General features: G+C 33.4%; 1 pseudogene; it reads right to left on the minus strand.

Annotated features, from left to right (window-relative positions):
* Nucleotides 1–1,232: 1,232 nt before the first annotated feature.
* On the minus strand, nt 1,233–2,346 carry LOC141562503 (olfactory receptor 52E8-like; annotated as a pseudogene).
* Nucleotides 2,347–16,428: the final 14,082 nt, after the last annotated feature.

Genomic DNA, 16,428 nt, shown 5'->3' on the forward strand with positions numbered 1-16,428 from the left:
TTTGAATTACTTTCCATATGATATATTAGACTTTTAAAGTACTTTTAACTCAGCAGGATGGAGATTAATTTGAGGTTGATGGAGTCAAGTATTATTTATTTGTATCATACTGGAATTTAAAGAGGAAGAGGAATTTAGATAAATGTAATTAGAGTGATGATACTCTAGTATAGGAATGATAATGAATATAGATTTGAGGATGACACAAATAGCACAACTGTATGACTTATTTAAGGCACCTTTTCTATCTCTGCTTCACAATAAATCCAAAAAGTAAAATTGTCTTTAAAGGATCCAATAGGAATAGGATACAATATCCACTTGAGTGTGTGTTGTCCTTTGAAGCAGGAATAAAAAAAAATTAATCTTTTCTGATCTCCTTTCTATGAAAACTGGGGTCTCTCCTTCTTTACTATTACTTCTGCTGTGCTCTTCCAGGTATTAATTGTTTTGTTACAATTTTTTTTGTGTGTGTGTATGTGTGTCTGCGTGCGTGTATACGAGTTTTGTTTTTTGCTTCAAGTGGAAGGCTTCATCAATAATTTTGTGTGTTTTATTTTGATGGAGCATCACACCTGCTGATTTTTCTATCAGGTTACTCTCTTGCCCCTACTTTATATGTCTCAGATCATACATTCAATATAAAAGAATAACATACTATATAACATAATACATTTCAAAGAACCAGGGAAATTTTTTGAATTAAAATGGGTCACTGCAATCACTTAGCCCACCTCATCCCTGAAAAGAATCCCTTCTCTCATTCTTTCTCCAAGAAAGCTTGATAGCCACTTGTCAAAAATGATTTAATGAATATACCTTATATCTATAGATTCATATGTATGTTTGGACTGAGGAAATCATGAAATATTTTGTCAAATTCTATAACCGAATTTTCTTTTATTCCATGTATGAATCATCATAATGTACACCAATCAGTCTTGCTCTGAAAGATTGATGAGTATGAAGGGATTTTTAATATACATCAGAAGGATAGAAAAGGAAAGGAACAAAAAGATAAGCTTCATAAACTTGAGGCTTCACCATTTCATTTTTCATATTCTTTTTCCAAAGGGCTGAATCAGTTTCTTATTTTCATGATTCCCATTATTCCCATTATTCAATATCACCACTGCCCAACTATACTATTGGAATAGCTTATTTAGATTACTACCTTAGTTCATTTGAGGTAGAACACAGAAAAGTTAATTAGTTTCATCATGTCCCATTAATTAAATACAGTTTTTCTTAAATAATCTCAGCACCAGTTCATGGATTTGTTTTGTTCTGATTCCATAAATTATAGGATTAAGTGCAGGAGGTACAACCACATAAAGATTAGCCAGGAGGATGTGAATGTGTCCAGGGATATTATATCCAAATCTATGAGTGAGAACAGAGAAGAAGGCTGGAATGAAGAAGGATAAAATCACTAAGATGTGGGAGCCACAGGTATTGAGAGCTTTGAGCTGAGCTTCCCTGGACGGGAGGTGAAAAACAGCATAGAGTATCTTCATATAAGAGAGGGTAATAAGGATCACATGCCCAAAAATTATAACTATAATACCTAAACCAAAAAAAAATGTTAAATTTAATGTTAGCACAAGACAACCGGGCAATACCCATGTGCTCACAGTAGGTGTGAGGGATGATGTGATGCCCACAGAAGGGCAGCCTCAGGGGCAGCTAGGTGGGGCAGTGGATAGAGCACCAGCCTTGAATTCAGGAGGACCCGAGTTCAAATCTGGTCTCAGACACTTAACACTTCCTAGCTGTGTGACCCTGGGCAAGTCACTTAACCCCAGCCTAAAAAACAAACCCCAAAAAAAAAAAAAAGAAGGGCAGCCTCAGGATGAGAAATACCACTGGAAATATCATAACAAAATCAATCAGGATTAAAAATGCTAGAATTATAGCAATGACTCTATTGGTCAGTATCATATTATATCTAAGTGGGTGGCAGATGGCAACATAGCGATCAAAAGCCATAGTCACAAGCACAAAACTCTCCATACCAGTAAACATGTGAATAAAGAACATCTGGACAACACAACTCCCAAAGCTAATTTCTCTCTGGTTAAACCAGAAGATTCCCAACAGTTTGGGGATGGTGGAGGTGGACAAGCCTACATCAACTGAAGACAACATTGCTAGAAAATAGAACATTAGCTGGTGGAGGCTGCGTTCTGTCTGAATCACAAAAAGGATAGTGAGGTTTCCACAGAGTGCAATCAGATACACAGAGCAGAAAGGAAAGCCAATCCAGATGTGCATGTCTTCTAATCCTGGGATTCCCATTAATAGGAAGAACAATGGGTGGAATTGAGTGTCATTGGAAGGGAGCATCTTGCCAAGGGTTAGTTCTTTAGAATATATTTTTTAAACTCATATCTGGAGAAGAAGAAATGTTTCATGATTATTATTTCTTCTGTGATTTACTCATGCAGATGATACCTCCCTGATGATCTTCTAGTCAATGTTGCTTCCAACCATAACCTATAGTTTGAAGCTTAAATAGGTAGATTTTCAGGGACAGTCTGTGTATTCATTTGGAGAGAACATGATTTGACCTATTCAAATAAAGCCTTAAAGTTCCATTCTTGAAGAAGCAGTTTTTATTCCCCATGAAGCTTAGCTAATATTTAGAATTTTATTATTTTTGGCTTTTCCCATTTTGGTATATTTCTTTCCACTTTCCAATTTAATAGAGAAGAGGTACTGTTTTTGTCATCCTTGAGGGAATTAATTATATATGCTATACCATTTTATTACCACTTGAATTATAGTGCAGGAGAATTTCAAACAATAACTGGAAGAATTCTATTTTCTTCTCCTCCTGTCATCTGCACTTTCTTCCTTCAACTAATACTTCGCAGAGCTCTACCCAGCTGTGGCAAATCAAAGCTGTTTTGACTGATCAGGACTTTGTTTTCATCAATTGTTAGGGAAAGATATTTGAACCCAGCCTCCACAGGGTTTGGGTAACTTAGCAGAAACCAGAAAACAAATATAAAAAGGTATTTGGACCATATAGTCACACTGAACTGGACACTTTCCAAATCTGGACTATGCAGAAGGCTTAACAAATTGTGATATACTCAACATCATGCATGATTATAACCAACAAAATAGTCACTCCTTCTCCCTTTCTTCTCAACTCTTATTGTATTTTCCTGTGAGAGAGGAATTCTCCAAAAAGTCAGGCTGAATTCAGAACCTCATTGCAGAGGGAATTGGTCAGTGCTCTAGGGGCCTCACTGTTGATCTCCTTGCTTCCTATGACAACCCATATTATATTAATAACATGTTTAATTTCAAGGTTGCTCACATAGCTCTTTTGTTGTGAATTGGTGTCAATAAAAATAAGGGATAAATCTTTTTATTTTTCAGAGCCAAAGTGGAACATTCCTTTCCTCCACCATAAGTCTTCCTGTAGTCTAATATTCCCTCTATCCCCCATTCATGGTCCTTTTCTGGATTGGCAGAAGTCAAAGTTTCTCTGGATAATGCCATCTCTATTGGCCACATATAGTACCTTCATATATTTTAAAATCCCTAGGCAATTAAAATTAGTCTATTTTCTGATGGAATTGGAAATGGTAACTAAAATCTTATCTGATGACGGTAGATGTTTGGTAAATGTTTATTTGGGGTAAGAATGTATTATTGTATTACCTTTTATGCTCCTATTCTCATGTCTCTTATTCTAGCTCATTTCCTTAATTTTCCCATTGATTAAGGCCCTTTGCTTTACATTGGATACATGATTAGCTCAAAATATAGTGAGTCACTATCTCCTTAATATACAGAATTTACTGTCCTTTACAACACCTTCAAGTCCAAGATTTTTCTAGTCTTTCTCTGTCTGCTTTTTCTAACTAGAAACCTATGTATTTCTACAAAGATAGTCTAATTAATAAAACAGATATTAATAAGCAACTTGTTCCCTCATTTCTTGGGGATCCTTGCCTAACCATTTTTGGAGATGACAATTTTTGTTCCTACAATCCAGATACTTGCATTCTTCTGACATTTTTTCTCTTTTTAAATTTACTTCTTTTGGTATCCTAATCCCTCTAAAATTTTGAAACTATTAAGGAACAGACTCACCAACTGCCTTGAAAATGAGTATTCTGTTCTCAGAGAAATGAATCTACAGCTCCCATCTCTCTGACTTCTCTCATTTTCCTGGACAAATGGGAAAGATTTATAGTAAGCCTGAAATGCTTTCTTTCCGCATTTCCTCCCTGAGAAAAAAAAATTTACATAATGAGAATCCCTTGTGCCTTCAATGTTTGTTGCTGATCTCAGTATTTTATAGTCCCAGAGCCCAAAAATAGTCACAAGGAACTATCTGGATAATGCCTCACTATAATCTAATAGAAGCACATGAATGACTAAAAACATTTTCTTCTGTTACTAGAATTAATATATAAAATTCCGTTCTTCTGAGATTAACCCATCATTTATTGGTGAATACTGATGTATTATGGCAGGAGAGGAGATGATATTTGTTAAAAAGCATTTACTCCAGAAAATATATACTCAAATTGGAACAAAAAAGAATGCTATGTATATTGTTCTGATCCATACAAAAACCACTCAAAGCTTTTTAATAATCAATTAATCAACAAGTAATTATTAAGCATTTAATTAGTGTCAAGAATTGTGTCAAGCCCTTCTAGGGAAGTAGAAGTATGATACTACACCTCCATGTAGCTTATACTTTTTTGATAATTTTTAAGCATGTTTTCCTTATATATGCCCTCTGTAACATTCACTCATTGATCCTAGAGTTGCCTTGGGACCCAGTAGGATAAATCTGTCTGTTATTGTAAGACAGCCCTTCAAGTATGAGAAAAATAGGAATAGGTTCCCTACTCTAATCTCTAAATGGTTACAATCTCTTCCTCAATCCACAATGTACAGATTCAACTTGTATTTTGTATTTTTAATATTTGATTCCTAGGAATAAAAAAACTGACATGATATGAGCAAGATAAAATACTGCCCTTATTTTAAACCTTAGGGCCATCTTAATACAGCATAGATTACATTATGAGACACCAATTTAAGTTATTTGAACATATGTTGGTCTAATAGATGAAATATTAGATTTTCAGCCAGGAAAATTTATGTATAAACCTGATACCCTTACTTATATTCTCATCTTTAGTTTCACTTCCTATCAAAGAGGGATGATAATACCACTGCTCTCAAAGGATTTTTTACAAGTAGCTAATTAGGTGAAGCATCTAAAACATTTAAAATGTAACAAACAGCAAAAAAAATCATACAAATAATAAATAACCTAAAGATCACATTTACCCTAATGTTAACATAGGTCAGGTAATTCCCGTGTATTCAGAGTAAGTGTGGAGGATAATGTGTTGTTAATAGAAAGCTTAAAATCAGAAACGGCATTGGAACAATCAAAAGAAATTATTACTGCCATCTCTGCAATGATGCCAGTGGTTCTATTGATAAAAGATGATTCTGTACTGGAGAGTGCTGCAAATGACAACATAGTGATCAAAAGCCAAGTCCACAATTTTCTGTGAACATGTAGATAAAAACCTTCTGAATAACACAGCCCTTAAAGATTAGGTCCCTTATATCAAGGCAGAGTATACTAACGTTTTGGATATTGTGGCTATTGATAAGTCCAGATCAGCCAGAGAAAATTAAGCCAATAAGTAGAATATGGTCTGGTGCAGATTCTGCTCAGGATGGCGATGTTACCCAATAGTATAACCAGATACATAACACAGATAGGGAGGGCAATCCAGATGTACGTGGCTTCCAGACCTAATATGATGAGCATTATCTGGTTCAAATTGAGTGAGATTCCCATTAAAGGATGCTTCACCCAGATATTTTTCATTCATATTTTATTGATATGAAGTGCTTTCTGCTTGTGGCTGTGATCTTTGATTGCTATGTTGACTTTTGCCACCCTCTCAGGTATAGTGTGATCCTCAGCAATAAAACCATTTCGACCATTTTTTTTTTCATTTTGACCTTTTTAAGAGGTAAAATTTCTCTTTATTCATATTAGTGATATTTTTAGTCTTTTGACTGCCATTTCATTCTACAAATGCATTGTTAGCATATGAGTATTGATTGATTGCTTTGTGCCAACATCTGTGCTAACATCTGTATAGGTTATGTATTATTTCTGTGATGTTTCTGGATATGACCCTGATTTGTCATTTCTTATATCCATATTCCTCAAACGGTTTTCAGACTTGCTTCTCAAAATGCTTGTTTTAGAGCTTTTAAAAAAAGCTTCCCACATCCATGTCATTTTAGCCTTTGCCTCTGCAACTGTCTTTTACTTTTTAGATTTGATCACAATGTTGCTTATTATATGCATATTCCCTTGGCCAGTCTATATGCGGTTAAACTCCTGCACTCAACTGGGTCTATTATGGAATCAGGACCAAGCATATCACAGGAGTTAAAATCCATGTCTTCAAAACTAGAGACAAATGTTGAATTAAAGAATCCACAGCATTTTATTCTGTTCTTCCCCAGGAAAATGACTCTTCTAGGAGTAGAGACTATTTTGTTTTGTTTTGTTTTCTACTGGAAAATAATACTATTATTAATTATAAACCAGATCACCAGTGACAAACCAAAAACAACCACCACATTATAAAGATGACATGTTTTATCAATTCCATTGTGAAGGTATGGGCGTGATAAAAGAATCTACCCTTGTAATGTATTATTATGGACATTTAGACCCCTGAATTTATATCTTGACACATTCACTTTGTGACCTGTGACAAAATAAACTACATTCTGAAGCATTATATGAAAACTATTTTTTATTCTTAGCTCCTATGATATAAGCATTCTTAATGGAAAGGCATTATACATATTAAGTATTGAATGAATCTTATGTTTTGCTTTATTTTACTATTCTACTAAAATATTCTCATTGTGAGTGGACCTTTTAGAAATGCAGCAGAAAATAGCCCTTAATACCACTTCATTGATTATTTGAAGAATTTCTGTAACCAAAAACATTTACATGTAAATGTTTATAAATGCTTATTTAATTGTAGGAAGGTAAGGAGTTTGGGGGCAGAATTTAACATAATAAGTAAATTGTTTTCTTTCAAAAACAGTAATGGTGATTTTATTTCCTCCTATATAGTTAAGAAGAAAGAATGCTTGACTTCTTAATCCCCTCACAAATTCAGAAACACATATTATCCCCATGCTTGTCTCACTTAAAAAGAAATTTTTAAAAAAGTCTAAAACTCCAAAAGAAATTGAAAAGGCCTTGGAGAAAAAAAAACACAACAAATTTTGAACTGTTAGTATGGAGTCACTCTTTCCTACTCTCCTGGAATTTCTGAGCTGGCACTGAATGGATGGATTGATTATTGAGTAAAAAAGCATTTTAAGCTTTTAATAAGTGCTGGGCACAATGCAAAGTTCTAGATATACTAGATATTCTAGATAAACAAGGAAGAAAGTTAACTATATTCAAAGTAACTTTCTAGTAAGGAATACTACATTTAAAGAGGTGCTAGAAATCTGTAGGAACAGTAATGAAGAATTTGGTAAGAGTATTTTGTATGGTTTGGAATTGGTATTGTTTGGCTTGATATCCGTATTCTAGAAAAGATAATACAAAAGCTTATAAACCAAAGATTTTCCCTCTTAAGGTCCCAAATAGAGATCATCCATTTTCTTCCTATTTATCCATCAATGTAGGTTTAGTGTACACAGGTTACTGAAGACTTCTATGATTTCACTCTCTATCCCTTTGACCATATAAATATACGCACAAACATATATGATATGTGCATGATGACTTTAGTTTAGCCTAGGATTTCCCACTCCCATTCAAACACCATATATAGTCCTCTTCCTTCAGTTCTTTAATCTCAACCTTCAACTGGACATAAGGTCATTCTTTTTCTTCTTGTAGCTATAACTGGCAAAAGTCTGGATAATTCCCTTACTGTCTTGCTTCCTGTCCCCAACCCAACTAACAAATGTTTGGAAATACCATCTTTCAGTTTCACTACCACTTTTTTTCTCTTGCCTCTAAATAGCTTCCTGAAAAATGACTGAAAGTCACAGAGTGTGCCTGCTGTTCTGCCCCACACAATCTTCTGAATAAGCAATAAAAATCAGGGTCAGAATTAAGGAAATATAAGATTTAATAGTTAATTAATTTATCAATCATTAAACAGCTATTAAGTATTTACTAAATTCCATACACATGGAAGTATAACTCCTTTTATTCATTAGTTTGTTTAAGTGAAATTACAATTAGAATTAAGGCATAAAACACCATAAAATATAAGGGGAAATGATCTCTAAATAAATAAAAGACTATTTTTAAAAACAAAAATAATTTTGCTTAGAGGAAGTCAAAGAAAGTTAACAATCATTTATCAAGCACACACTGGAATAGTATTTGGAACTACTATTCTAAAATTGAAAACAAAGGCAAAAAAACAAAAACAAAAAATAACTGTCCCTGCTCTTAAGGAGTTTACAGCTTAATGGGGAGCAAATAATGAGGAAATAATTACAAACAAGATATATACAGAGATAAATTGGAATTTATTTTATTTTCATATAGTTTCATTCAGCATCATATTTTTCCAGTTATATATAAAAATATATATATTTTTAAATTTGAGTCCCAAATTCTCTCCCCTTCTTCCTCCTCACATCATTCCTCTTCCTGTTTGAGAAAGTAAACAATTTAATATGTTACACACATATAATCATTCACTATTTTCTGTATCATTTTTGGAAATAAACCATGGACCAAATTTTCATTTTTATTCCAACACTATTGGTTCCTTCTTTGTGGATGGATAGCATTATTTCATTAAAAGTCACTTAGATTCTGCTGGATCTATGTATTGCTAAGAATAGCTAAGTCACTCATAAATGATAATTTTATAATATTGCCATTATGTTGTATACAGTACATTTCCCTTTACAGCAACTCATGGAAGTCTTTCCAAGCTTTTCTGAGAATATCCTGCTTACCATTTCTTGTAGTAGAATAATATTCCATCCTAACTGCATACCACAATGTGATGAATCATTCCCTAGCTGATTTTCAATTTTTTTTGCCCCCAGCTAAGAATTGTAATACATACTTTTGCCATATCGGTTCTTTCCTTTTTTGTTTTGTGTTTAACATCTTTTTGGATATAATTATAGTAATGGTATTGCTAGATCAAGAGTATGTACCTCTTTGAGTATTGTTCCAAGTTGCTCTATAGAATGGTTCACAACTTCATCAACCTTGCATCTTCAGTATTTCATTTTGTCCACAACTCCTCAATCATTTGCTATTTTCCTTTTCTATCCTATTAGCCATTCTAATATGTATATGGTAGTACCTCCGAATTATTATAATTTACATTTCTCTAATCAATGGTGAGTCTGAACATTTTTCCTGTGACTATTTATAGCTTTGATCACTTCATCTAAATATTTTCAAGGTTTCAATCATTTATCAAATGAGGAATAACTCTTATTCATATAAATTTGATTCAGTTATATATATGTTTGAGAAATGATATCTTTATTTAAAAAAAATTGTTATAATGTCAGGGCTAGCTTTCTGGAGATTCTCTAGAAAGGGCTCGGTCTCTGGATAGTCATCACAAGGATGGACATGAATAGAGTCCAAAGACTTGATTATTCCCTTTACAGTCTGTGTCTGTGATAGTCTGACCCAGTCTCCTCCAGCAGTCTGCCAGATTGCCAGTCAGCCAATCTATCAGTTTCAACCAGTCTCCCTGCAAGTCTGACTTTGTCCCACTTTAAATACCCTTTACAATTACATCACTACAGTATACTGAGTATGTGTGAACTAGAGAACCATTATATCACCATACTAAGTAATAAATGTGAACTAGAGAACTATTATCTCATCAATTCCACTGAGTTAACTTATTTCAAGTATACTTCTCCAGAGTTCTGGCTCTCTATATTTTGTTGTTGTTGTTTGCCCTTCATTCTTTTTTTTAATTAATGCTTTTTATTTTCAAAACATATGCATGAATAATTTTTCAACATAAACCCTTGAAAAACCTTGTGCTCAAAATTCTCTTTCTTTTTCCCCCATCCCCTATCCCAGATGGCAAGTTATCCAATATATGTTTCACATGTTAAAATATTTGTTAAATATATGTATATTTCTTTATACAATTATTGTGCTGCAAAAGAAAAATAACAACAAAAAGGAAAAAATGGAAGCAAACAACAAAAAGAGTAAAAATGATATGTTGTGATCCATGCTCAGTTCCCACAGTTCCATCTCTCTGTATAAATGGCTTTCTTTATCATAAAACCATTGAAACTGGCTTCAGTCATCTCATTGTTGATGAGAACCTTGTCCATCAGAATTGATCTTTATATAATCTGTTATTGAAATGTACAATGATCTCCTGGTCCTGCTCATTTCACTTAGCATCAGTTCATGTAAGTCTCTTCAGGCATTTCTGTAATCATTCTGCTGATTATTTCTTATAAAACAATAATATTCCATAACATTCATATAACTATTCATCCTTCTCCAACTGATGGACAGCTACCCAGTTTCCAGTTTCGTGATGCTATAAAAAGGGTTCCCACATTTTAGTACATGTGAGTCACTTGCCTTCCTTTATGATCGTTTTGGGATATAAGCCCAGCAGAAACACTTCTGGATCAAAGGATCAATTGTTGCCTTCTAGTTGCTTGTAATATTTTTTCCTTGATCTGATATTTCTGAAATTTGGCAACAATATTTCTTGGAGTTTTCATTTTGGGGTCTCTTTTAGGACTTGAACAGTTAATTCTTTCAATGGCTATTTTACCCTCTGTTTCTGGGACATCAGGACAGTTTTCCTTAATAATTTACTGAAGTATGATGCCTAGGTTCTTTTTTTCATCATGGTTTTCCCAAAGTCCACTAATTCTTAGATTGTCTCTCCTCGATCTGTTTTCCAGATCAGCTTTTTTCCCCAATGAGGTATTTTACACTTTCTTCTTTTTTCTATTTTTTTTTCATTTTTTAAATTTTGTTTGACTGATTCTTGAAGTCTCATTGAGTCACTTCCATTTGTTCTATTCTATTTTTTGTGAATTATTTTCTTCAGTTACCTTTTTTATTTCCTTTTGTATTTGGCCAATTTTATTTTAAATGAAGCGTTTTGTTCATTGCATTTTTTCCATTTCACAAATTCTGTTTTGCAATGAATTGGCTTCTTTTTCATAACTATTTTGTAAGGGGTTATATACTTTTTCCATTTCATCAAATCTCTTTTTAAGGAGTTTTCTTCAGTTAACTTCTGTTTTTCCTTTTGCAAACTCTTGCAAAGTGATCATTTCCTTTCCCCATTTATTTTCTAATTTTCCTCTAAGATCCTTTTTTAATTCTTCCAAGAGAACCTTGTGAAATGGAGACAAATTCATATCACCCTTTGGCAATTCATCTGGAGATGATTTTCTTTTAGAATCCTCAAGGTTTGAAGTCAGTTCTTCTTTTTGTCCATAAAATCTATCTATGGTCAGAGTTCTTTTTGCTTTTTTTTCCTCATTTTTTTTTAAAGTTTGAGGTATGTTCTTCGGGGCAAAGAGAGGACAGCTGCTTTAGGTAACCCTGGCAATCAGGGTGCTCCTGATTGATTTGCCTTTCTGTATTTCCTTTGGATGACTCACAGATAATCTGCTAACACATTGGCTTATACCCAGGACACATTAGGCTTGTAGCCTAAGAGTTTACTCCAGCTTGGTGCATGAAAACTCAATGGCCCTGGCTCTCTTCACTGAGTCTCTGCTCAGCCACCTCCCCTCCTCCCGGCTAATTGAAATAGATCTTTTTGAAAGTTATTCTGAAATATATTGTGCTGGAAATTTGTTACACTCCAAATATTTATGGGTTCTGTCATGCTAAAACCAGTTAAGAGACTTGATCTTGTATTGATCTGAGGGATAGTAGAAGGAGCTCAGATAAGGACCTGTCTACTCTCTGACATCTTGGCTCCATTCCCAAATGACATCTTTATTAGAAAAATTTGCTTCAAAAATTTTTATACTTAGTTTGATAACATATTTCTCTCCATCTTATTTGCCTTCTCCATTTATTCTATTCTCTCTCCTTTTATTCTATCTCTTCTCAAAAGTGTTTTATTTCTGACTATTCCATCCCCAATCTGTTCTATTTTCTATCCCCCTATTCCATTCTTTTTTCCTGTCCCTTTCTCTCCTGCTTTTTGTAAGGCAAATAAACTTATATATTAAATTGAGTGCTTATATTATTTTTTGAGCAATTTGGGCCAATTTTTTTTCCTGAAGCAATTGTTGTTAAGTGACTTGTCCAGGTTCACACAACTAGGAAGTGTTAAGTGTCTAAGACCAAATTTGAACTCAGGTCCTCCTGCCTTCAAGGCTGGTGCTCTATCCACTGTACCACCTAGCTGCCCCATAATTTGAGTTAATTTTGATAAGAGTAAGGTTCACTTTTTTCCCTTTACCTCCCCCATTTCCTCTTAACTTGCCTCTTTTATGTGAGATAATTTAATCAATTCTACCTCTCCCTTTCCCTTTCTCCTAGCACATTACTCTCTTACTCCTTACTTTTTAGATATCAACTCACACCTGAGCCCTCTATCCATGTATACATTCCCTCTATCAGCCCCAATAATAGTATGCATTACAAGTATCTTCTACACACACAAGAATTCAAACAGTGCAATCACATTAATTCTCCCATGATTTTTCCTTTCTGTTCACCCTTATACCTCTCTTGAGTCTTGCATTTCAAAGCCAAATCATGCTTTGAGTTTTGGTCTTTTTATTGAGAAAGTCTGAAAATCTAATTGTATTTGGCCCTATTTATTTTCTTCTGTCTCTCCTTTCACCTTATTCCTCCTCAAAATGTTTTTCTACTGACCACTCCCTTCCCTAATATGCCATCTTGTTTATCACCCTCCCCCTTTCCAATATACCATTCCCCTTCTATTTTCCTGTAGGGTAGGATAAATTTTGATATTCATATTAAGTGTGTTTTATTTCTTCTCTGGGCAAATTCTGATGAAAGTAAGATTCACTCACTCCCTTATTTCATTGAATATTCATTTCTTCCCTTGAAGGATTACACTCAGTTTTGCTGGATTTCTGATTTTTGACCTTCAGAAAATCATATTAAAACTTCTCTGATCCTTTAAGATAGAAATAGCTAATACTGTATTATACTAACTATGGCTTCTCAATAATTAAAATATTTCTTTCTGGATGCTTGCAATATTTTCTCCTTGGGAGTTCTGGAACTTGAGAATAATATTCCTGAGAGTGCTCCTTTTGGGATTTCTTATAGGATGTGATCTGTGGATTTTTATTATTTCTATTTTACCTTCTAGTTCCAGAATATCTGGACACTTTTCTATTTTTCACAAATTTTTTTTTGCTTTTGTTCTGTTGTTTCTTGATTTCTCCAAAAGTTATTAACTTCCATTTGCTCAATTGTAATTTTTAAGGAATTAATGTCTTCAGTGAGCTTTTGTAAACTTTTCATTTGCCATTTGGGCATTTCTACTTTTCAGAGAAATTATTTTTCTTCAGTAAATTTTCTGCTTTTTAAGGCATTTTTAAAAATGTATTTAATATTTTCCCCAGTTAAATTTAAAATAATTTTCATTTTTAAAACTTTTGAGTTCCAGATTTTCTCTTATATCACTGCCCAGTCCCCATTAAGAAACCACATATGAAGTTATTAAAAATATTTCTATAAATGTCATGTTGCAAAAGGAAATATACATCTCCCATGCTAATACAAAAAAAACTCAAGAAAAATAAAGTTAATAAAAAAGATAAGAGAGACTATGGTTCAGTCTGTATTCAGATATAGTTATTTTCTTCTCTGATTATGATTTGGATTTTTCATCATAAGTCCATTAGAATAGTTGTGCAGATTGTACTTCTGTAAAGAACAGTTATTTACAGCTGGTCATCCCAGAATATTCCTATTTCTTTGTATATAGGAAATTTCTCTTTACTTGATTTCATGAAGGATTTTTCAAGTTTTCTGAGAGCATCCTCCTCATCATTTCCCATAGAACAATAATATTTCATTAAAAGCATATACCACAATTTATTCAGTCATTCTACAATTGATGGGCAATTTTTTTTAAAAAATAGAAAGTAAGCACTTCCATGCCTCAAACCATATATCTGAGAATACCATACAATATAATGCAACACATTTCAAAGAACTAGAGAATTTTTAGAGTTAGAAGAGGCCACAGCAATCATATAACTCACCTTATTCCTGAAAAGAATCCCTCCTCTCATTCTATCTCCAATAAGGCTTGATAGCCACTTGTTAAAGATGATATAATAAAGACAGCTTATATGTATAGAGTTGTATGCATGTTTGGGCTGAGCAAATTATGAAATATTTTGTCAGCATATTCCTATTATTCCTGCATCCAAAGATATGTAGGTATGAAGGGGTCTATAATATAGATCAGAAAATAAAAGAAGAAAAGAACAAGAATATAAGCTTGATAGACTGGACATTTCATCTTTTAGTGACATATTTCTTTCTTGGATATTCCTTTCATTAGGGTTGAATTGTCTAAGTCATTTTGACTATTGTAACACCCAAGCTAAGTACAAAAGACCTATGAAGAAAAATGTAATCTGTATCCAGGGAAATAATTGACAAGTAGATGAAAAGAATCTATATAATCTATATGTATATGTATGTATATTTTTATGTTTTTTGTGTATCTAATGGTAGCCATCTCTGGAATGTGCTTGGCAGGAGGGAAGGAAAAAGAGGGGAAAATGTTACATGGATATGAAAACTTTATTATATATTTAAAAGGAAAATAAAAATTATTTTTTCTATTCTGCTTTGTTATCGAAGTTCTTGTTTTATTTCTTAAGTTCAAAAAAAACATAAATGGAATTTAAAAATTTTAATAGTCAAAGAAAATGCATAAAAGAAACCTGAAAACTAATGGGAATCGAGGAAACCTGGGGCATGATATTCTGTGGAGATCAAATCAATTTGAACTACTGATGGCAAATGGAGTGGGCAAATTCAAATACCAGTACTTTATAAAGAAAAGTTTTCACCCTCCCTACTTTTCAAGAGGGGAGAGAAATTTCTGCAAATCCAAAATTAAATCAATCTGCATGATGACAATATGATCAACTTATCCTGGACAGGGCATGATATTCTGTGAAGTCCAAACAAAACAGCTTTCTATAACATCCATCCTTCAAATTTTAGGGCTTTGTAATCCTGGAATGAACTTGTGCTTTTCAGGCCTCTTTCTTCCATAGATCAGTTCTATCTGAAACTTTTTAGCAAGAGCTCAGACTGGCAGACTTTCATTACTTTCCTTTCTAATACTATTCTCCCCTTTACATGATGCTCTTTTTACGCTTTGAAACATCTCCTACAGGTATCTCATTCCCTTAAAACATAGCATATGTTTTAAACCCTATGTCAAGTGTGATCTTTAACATGAAATCTTCAAGATGCTCTCAGTCAAGACTTCTCTTTTTCTAATGAAATAAGAAATTTCAACCTCATTTTTCTGGTATATTCTTTTCTCTTAGGTTTTCATGACACTCTTTTGGTTCTTCTACATTTTATTCTCTGTACTGAGAAAAAGGTCAACTCTGCTGATCTTACCTGGTAACTAGGAATGTTACTCAGGGCTGTTCAAGACCCTTCTCTAATCTCTTTTGGTTCTATTTACTTGGTGAATTTATCATTTCTATAAAATTCTATAAAATTTGATTCTTTGATTTGTTCAATTCTATGATGTCTTCTGACCTCCAATTTCAGATCACAAAGTGATTATTGGCATCTCATAGCTAGTATTTACATAATGCTTTAAGATTTGCATAGCATTTTATAAATATCATCTCACGTTATCTTCACTACTTATTATCCCTATTTGACAACTGAGTCAAATGAGGTAGACAGAGAACAATTGTCACATATCTAGTCAATCTTTGAGGCAAATTTGAACTGAGGTAATTCTGACTTCAGGTCCAGCACCTTCCGCTGAGCCATCTAGATATCTCAACTTGTCTAAAATTGAAGTCATCACTGTGTACCCTCCTCCACTTTCCTTAACTTCCCTATCTAGGGTATGATGAGGCCTGCATTTTTAAAAGAAATCTATTTTATAATGTGGTTCTAGAATATGTGGGCAGTTTCCCTTAATAATTCCTTGAAAGATAATGTCTAGATCATGGATTTTAGATACTCCAATCATTTTACAAATATATCTTCTGGATCTATTTTACAGACCAGTTCTTTCCCAGTGAAATAATTCACATTCTCTCCCATTTTTTCATGTTTTTTAGTCTTAGTCTATTTTTCTTGATTTTTCACAAAATCTTTAACTTCCATTTGGTTAATGTTAA

Source organism: Sminthopsis crassicaudata, chromosome 3 (genome assembly GCF_048593235.1).
Source record: "Sminthopsis crassicaudata isolate SCR6 chromosome 3, ASM4859323v1, whole genome shotgun sequence".
NCBI lineage: Eukaryota > Metazoa > Chordata > Mammalia > Dasyuromorphia > Dasyuridae > Sminthopsis > Sminthopsis crassicaudata.